This window comes from Schistocerca piceifrons, chromosome 6 (genome assembly GCF_021461385.2).
Source record: "Schistocerca piceifrons isolate TAMUIC-IGC-003096 chromosome 6, iqSchPice1.1, whole genome shotgun sequence".
Lineage (NCBI taxonomy): Eukaryota > Metazoa > Arthropoda > Insecta > Orthoptera > Acrididae > Schistocerca > Schistocerca piceifrons.
In genome coordinates this window covers 31526884-31534351 of record NC_060143.1, presented here as the reverse complement: position 1 = coordinate 31534351, position 7468 = coordinate 31526884, and positions in this window count along the sequence as shown.

The window sequence follows — 7468 nt, the reverse complement described above, 5'->3', positions numbered from 1 at the left end:
TATCGCCGTCATCAATCCTGTGCACTATATCGTTAGCGAATTTCTCTCGTGCAGCAATGGTAGCGGCGCTGAGGGGTTGCCGCGTTTGAATTTTGTATGGATAGAGGTGTAAACTCTGGCGCATGAGACGATACGTGGACGTTGGCGTCATTTGGACCGCAGCTGCAACACGGCGAACGGAAACCCGAGGCCGCTGTTGGAACACCTGCTGCACTAGCTGCACGTTGCTCTCTGTGGTTGCCGTACGCGGTCGCCCTACCTTTCCAGCACGTTCATCCGTCACGTTCCCAGTCCGTTGAAATTTTTCAAACAGATCCTTTATTGAATCGCTTTTCGGTCCTTTGGTTACATTAAACCTCCGTTGAAAACTTCGTCTTGTTGCAACAACACTGTGTTCTAGGCGGTGGCATTCCAACACCAGAAAAATCCTCTGTTCTAAGGAATAAACCATGTTGTCCACAGCATACTTGCACGTTGTGAACAGCACATGCTTACAGCAGAAAGACGACGTACAGAATGGCGCACCCACAGACTGCGTTGTCTTCTATATCTTTCACATCACTTGCAGCGCCATCTGTTGTTGAAAATTGTAACAACTGTAATTTCGAAAGTTTGTCCGCCTGAAAATGTACTGTTGTCCCAAACATATTGCAACAAACGGTGTATTTCTATCGCTGCTCGTTTGGTTTTTATTGCCGTTTCAAATATACCAGTCATTTTTGAAACACCCTGTAGTAGCTCTCTCCCTCACAACTCATTATTCGTAGAACTCGAACAGTGTGAAAGGACTGTATTTTTCATCTGCATGCGCTATTATTTGTCCTTGATTATGTACAGAACAGATGAAAGAAGTCGCCAACGCATTCGCCGAGTAAATGTGTAAGACGGCACATTATTAACAAATTTCCACTCCGGTAGAGTCAAAGGCGGGTAATTATAAATCGAGTACACTGAAATTTCCCCTTCCGTTTTAATAAATAGCTTATTGAAGTACCATTTTACGAGAGCATCATCACAGAGAAAATTACAAACGAGAACTCATATTGTCGCTCGCCATACCGTCTGCACTGCAATAAAGTATTTCCAATACGTAATGAGACGGAAATCATATATGATTCATCAACTGCAACTAAAAAGTTCTATTTGTCTGCTTCTTGTAATATTTTTTCCAGTATCACAGTCCGTCTTGACTTGTGAGAACCATGGCTTTTCATGTTGTATCAGACAGTTCTCCCTAACGTTACTGATGTCTCATATACATTGCTGCCTTCGATCGTGGCAGTACCATGAAGACGACAAACAACACATATCATACGGAATTGTAGTTTACTACAGCACGTTGTAATTGATGTCACATTTAAGAAAGGATAATACCTTACCATTTTGACAAAGATGTAGAGGCAATCCTGGGCAAGAATCGAAGCAAATCATTCAGCAATAAGTGCACGGGCAAACGTTCCACCAACGCGTTGCAACATTGTTTCCGTGTCTTTTATCGTTCATCCTGCTGCCGCTTCAAATTGTTTGCGGCCTTTGAAAATCAGCGCTCTCTCCGAAATTTCGTAATTATTTATGTATTAGGTTTGCAGTTATTCTCATGCGTGAAGAACTTACTACGGCCACCGAAAACAACGCTTCACCCCAACATACCGTTCTCATTTTAATATTCATAAATATTTATAATGCTGTATTACGTTATCGAGGTTGTATCAGAATGGATTTATCGCTTCCTGTGCGTGCCAGTTCCGGGTGAAATTTATAATAGATGTGTTTTCCAACGCAGGGCGTAACTGAGAATGACCTACGTAATTAGGGACTGGCCGAGTTTTCGATTTACTATCAGCACTCCTTTTTAAAATCATGAACATGAAACATTAAAAAATCTATAAGCTAATACGGTTGTTGTGCATTCAGGCTGGTCTGTTCATTCTGTGTTCATAACTGCATGTCTGCTGCAAACTATATCCATTTGAAATTGCGTAATGTATTCAAATCTGAGTCCCTCTCTCTCTCCCTCTCAAACCAACGCAAATGAATATTTTAGATCTTGTAGCTATAAATAGAGGGAGCATGGCTATGACGGCTTTGGGTCACCATGTCAAAAAGCTTAAATTGTTTACATTTGTAACGTCACGTGATCTACGTCATTGACTTTGGCCTAAGTTGCTTACGTTGGCCTAGTCATTGACCCTGACATGAGATGAGGTCATTGACACCCCTTTTCCGATGATGTCACAATCATGAAATGAAAGTGGGAAATTTGCAAATTGGAGGTAAATTTTAAAAATACATTAAAGATGGTGGTGAGTGGTAAATTTCAACACACACATTGCATAACGTAATACATCCATCTCGTCTCCTCCAGTCAGAACGTTTGTTTTAGCCACCATTAACATAAAGGAAGCAATTCAATGTGCCCTCATTTAGACTGCGATCAAAATCATCCCGACGACCTGATTTCTTATCAAAAAAATACGTCACAAATTTAAAGAAGTATCTGAATTACGTAAAAATTTTTGTTAACAATTTTTTACTAAGACTTCAAATATTCGTTCACGGGCAGGCTCACCAATCGCATTGCTAAATTTCATTGGAAGCTATGTATCGTTCTCTATGGAAAACTAGAATGAATGTGTAACGTACTCTACATAAATAGTTGAACGTTTTCTTCTGCAATGTGATAAATGAATTCGTAATATGTAGTTATCGAATACGAGTTTTCTTTAAATATTTCTCAGAATAACTTCAATAAAGTGAAATAAATTCCACTACTGGTCCTGTTGCTTGTCGTCATCAAAAGGGAGAATTCTTCCAGTAGTAACAGTAATTTAGAATGCCTGTTTGTGTACTTCCTTGCTTAGCGTAGTATTTTAGCCAACATGTGCTTTATGCAGTTACAAGCATTGTTAGGTTTGTGCTGACACACAGCCTCATTTGGGCCTAAAATGGAACTAAGCTTCTCCTTTATGATGTTATTCTTTAGCCACGTCTGTTTTGTAAAAAATTAGTCGTGGAAATTATATGGGGCCACATAACATTGAGAGTCAAAGATCACGTTTAAACATCAGATTTTTCAGATATCTTAAGTTTGAAAACAAAATCTACACAAATATGTAATTGCTGTTGAAGTTTACTCGTTTTGAAGACTTTTGGATGTTGAATTAACATCGTGACACTTGATAATCATCGTATGTCTTGTACGAGGTGCATTCAAGTTCTAAGGCCTCAGATTTTTTTTTCTAATTAACTACTCACCCGAAATCGATGAAACTGGCGTTACTTCTCGATGTAATCGCCCTGCAGACGTATACATTTTTCACAACGCTGACGCCATGATTCCATGGCAGCGGCGAAGGCTTCTTTAGGAGTCTGTTTTGACCACTAGAAAATCGCTGAGGCAATAGCAGCACGGCTGGTGAATGTACGGCCACGGAGAGTGTCTTTCATTGTTGGAAAAAGCCAAAAGTCGCTAGGAGCCAGGTCAGGTGAGTAGGGAGCATCAGGAATCACTTCAGAGTTGTTATCACGAAGAAACTGTTGCGTAACGTTAGCTCGATGTGCGGGTGCGTTGCCTTGATGAAACAGCACACGCGCAGCCCTTCCCGGACGTTTTTGTTGCAGTGCAGGAAGGAATTTGTTCTTCAAAACAATTTCGTAGGATGCACCTGTTACCGTAGTGCCCTTTGGAACGCAATGGGTAAGGATTACGCCCTCGCTGTCCCAGAACATGGACACCATCATTTTTTCAGCACTGGCGGTTACCCGAAATTTTTTTGGTGGCGGTGAATCTGTGTGCTTCCATTGAGCTGACTGGCACTTTGTTTCTGGATTGAAAAATGGCATCCACGTCTCATCCATTGTCACAACCGACGAAAAGAAAGTCCCATTCATGCTGTCGATGTGCGTCAACATTGCTTGGCAACATGCCACCCGGGCAGCCATGTGGTCGTCCGTCAGCATTCGTGGCACCCACCTGGATGCCACTTTTCGCATTTTCTGGTCGTCATGCAGGATTGTGTGCACAGAACCCACAGAAATGTCAAGTCTGGAGGCGATCTGTTCAACAGTCATTCGGCGATCCCCCAAAACAATTCTCTCCACTTTCTCGATCATGTCGTCAGACCGGCTTGTGCGAACCCGAGGTTGTTTCAGTTTGTTGTCACACGATGTTCTGCCTTCATTAAACTGTCACACCCACAAACGCACTTTTGACACATCCATAACTCCATCACCACATGTCTCCTTTAACTCTCGATGAAATTCAATTGGTTTCACACAACGCAAATTCAGAAAACGGATGTTTGCACGCTGTTCAAGTAAGGAAAACGTCGCCATTTTAAGTATTTAAAACAGTTCTCATTCTCGCCGCTGGCGGTAAAATTCCATCTGCCGTATGGTGCTGCCATCTCTGGGACGTACTGAAAATGAACGCGGCCTCATTTTAAATCTCTTTCCAGTCCGGTGAAAAAAAATCGTAGGCCTTAGAACTTGAATGCACCTCGTAGAAGAGTTCAGATGTGGACTGTGTGAAACGAACACCATCTTTTATTCAGATGCCATCTAGGTTTGTAACGTCAGTAATCTCTCAAGGTTTAATACCGCGTTAAAGTGCGAAGTGCGCTTGACATCCCATAAATTATCTTCTGTTGTTTAAGAGGATTTGGGATTTAATTATTAGTACTGATGTGCTCAATTTATTTGTAGTTGTGACATTGAGTCCCACCTACACTTCCAAACAATGACTTAGCATTTGTCTTTTGTTTCTACAGACTAATTGAGCTCTAGCAGTGATCTGCATGGTTTTTGGCAAGCTATGATACAAAATAGGTTACGAGATTTTCTGTGATTGCGAAGTCAATCCAAACTCCCAACAAAATCGCAGTACGAAAACACTGCTGGTCCCTTATTGGCAGAGTGTTGCATTTGCTTGGGGCTGGATGCATGCACTGATCCAGCTGGGAAGGTTGGGGTAATCGGTATAAACCACTCTGGAGATAAACTGGTCTGAAACTGCTGCAAACCTGACATTCAGTGCCCTGGTAATTGGCAGGAGCGAAGAGTTGACTACTGACCCGGTTCGTACATATTCTACTAAAGAGTAGTCATCGGTCTCGTACTAGCCGAGGGATTATCCCGGCACTACGCTGGTATTTTGCAGTACCATGTGTGGGCGAAATCGAAATTTTGAAAGACGGCGACAGGTTACTGGTTCAAATGGCTCTGAGCACTATGGGACTTAACATCTGAGGTCATCAGTCCCCTAGAACTTAGAACTACTTAAACCTAACTAACCCAAGGACATCACACAACACCCAGTCATCACGAGGCAGAGGAAATCCCTGACCCCGCCGGGAATCGAATCGAAAGCTCTGCAAGCTAGGACAGAACAAGAGCTAGACCCACAGCTGGGAGATAAACAATGAGGTTTCATGAAGGGGCGATCATGCTTTGGACATATATTGAACCTCAAATTCATCTTTTCTTACCTGCAGCTCAGGAATAAAAATTTTGTTCTGACCTTCGTTGATTTCAAATAGGCATACTACTCGATTTATCGTAAAACCCCGATAAGAATTCTAGAAAAACTTGGCCTAGACAAGAAGACCAAAGCGATAGTCCAGCAAATACTAACCAACACAACCTCAAAAGTGGAATTTAGAGGAGGAACATGAGAAGCTTTTGAAATAAAGACTGGAGTGAGGCAAGGAGATGGGCTCTCACCTTTGCTCTTCAACTGGGCCCTCGATAAGGTGATCCTTGAGTGGCGCAAAGAACTGGAAAACCAAGGAGTTAAAAATGGTGTCAGGCTACGTTACAAGAAACAAAACCCTGAAATCGATTGTCTCGCTTTTGCAGATGATATTGCAATTTTTTTCTGATTCCATGCAAAAAGATGAGAGACAGGTTGATGAGTTTAACGTACAAGCACTGAAGACTGGCCTCCAAATTTCATTTGGGAAAACCGAGTTTATAACGAACATAAATTCACCACCAAGGGATTGTAGTGGGTCAAGGCAAAATTAAGCGAGTTGAAACGTTTAAACATCTCGGAGATTGGATAACAGCCACCGTAGGAAGGAAAGAAAGAAGCCCTCATACGACGCATGAACAAAATGGAAATGGCATTCAATTTAACCAAAAGCATCTACAATAAAAGATCAATATCGTTCAAGGCAAAGTTAAGACATTACTGCAGTGTTATCTGTCCGGACATTTTGTACGCTTCTGAGTGCCTAGTAATGAACAAAAAAGGGCTAATCGAAAAACTGGAGGCCAAGCAAACGAAGATTATGAGAAAGATCTTAGGTCCTATCAAAGAGAATGGGGAATATAGAAGACGTCATAATCATGAACTGTATTCCCACATAGAGAAGATAAACGATACCATCTGGAAAAAGATTGTGTTTTATGGACATATGACCCGAATGAGCCCTGGAAGACTCACCAATCGTATGATCACCTACTTTCAGGAGAAGAAAACAAAATGGGCCTGGTTCACAGAAGTGGAAAAGATCTTAAAGAAGTGGAGATCACCCATGACGACATCTTGGAGCGTGTCCCACTCAAGGAGAAACTTAGGGCGTGGCAGGGTTTCCAAGAAAAGCCAAAACTAAAAACAGGGAAGGCTTGGACCTAGGAGAGGAAGGAGAAACACCGAGAACGAATGCGGAACACTGGGCAAACATCAGAACACGTAAAGCAAGATAGTTGAAATAACGTGGTCCAAAGATGGCCTATACGAAATGAATGAATGAATGAAGGTGGCGCAGTAAGCGTTTTAACATAAATATGGTGTGCTACAAATGACAGATGCATCCCAATATGACGATTATTCTTTGAGCGGTGCGAAACATCGTCCGTACTGTTCAATGACCATGACTGTACGAGTTGGGCAATCAACAGTTGTGGCACTGGCCGAAGTGGCCGTGCGGTTCTAGGCGCTGCAGTCTGGAACCGCGAGACCGCTACGGTCGCAGGTTTGAATCCTGCCTCGGGCATGGATGTGTGTGATGTCCTTAGGTTAGTTAGGTTTAACTAGTTCTAAGTTCTAGGGGACTAATGACCTTAGAAGTCAGAGCCATTTGAACCACTTGAACCAGTTGTGGCACTGTTAGTTAGTTTGTTTTGCTTGAGGGCACAGAAACAACTAGTGTCGTACGCTCCCATATCAGAACTCTAGAACACGAAGACAAAAAGAGGAGTTGAAAACGACTCCACATTAATCCCAATGGACGAGAGAGATGGCAGCTAAAAATAGGGACGTGGAAATGGCTCTGAGCACTATGGGACTCAACTGCCGTGGTCATTAGTCCCCTAGAACTTAGAACTAGTTAAACCTAACTAACCTAAGGACATCACAAACATCCATGCCCGAGGCAGGATTCGAACCCGCGACCGTAGCGGTCTTGCGGTTCCAGACTGCAGCGCCTTTAACCGCACGGCCACTTCGGCCGGCTAGGGACGTGGA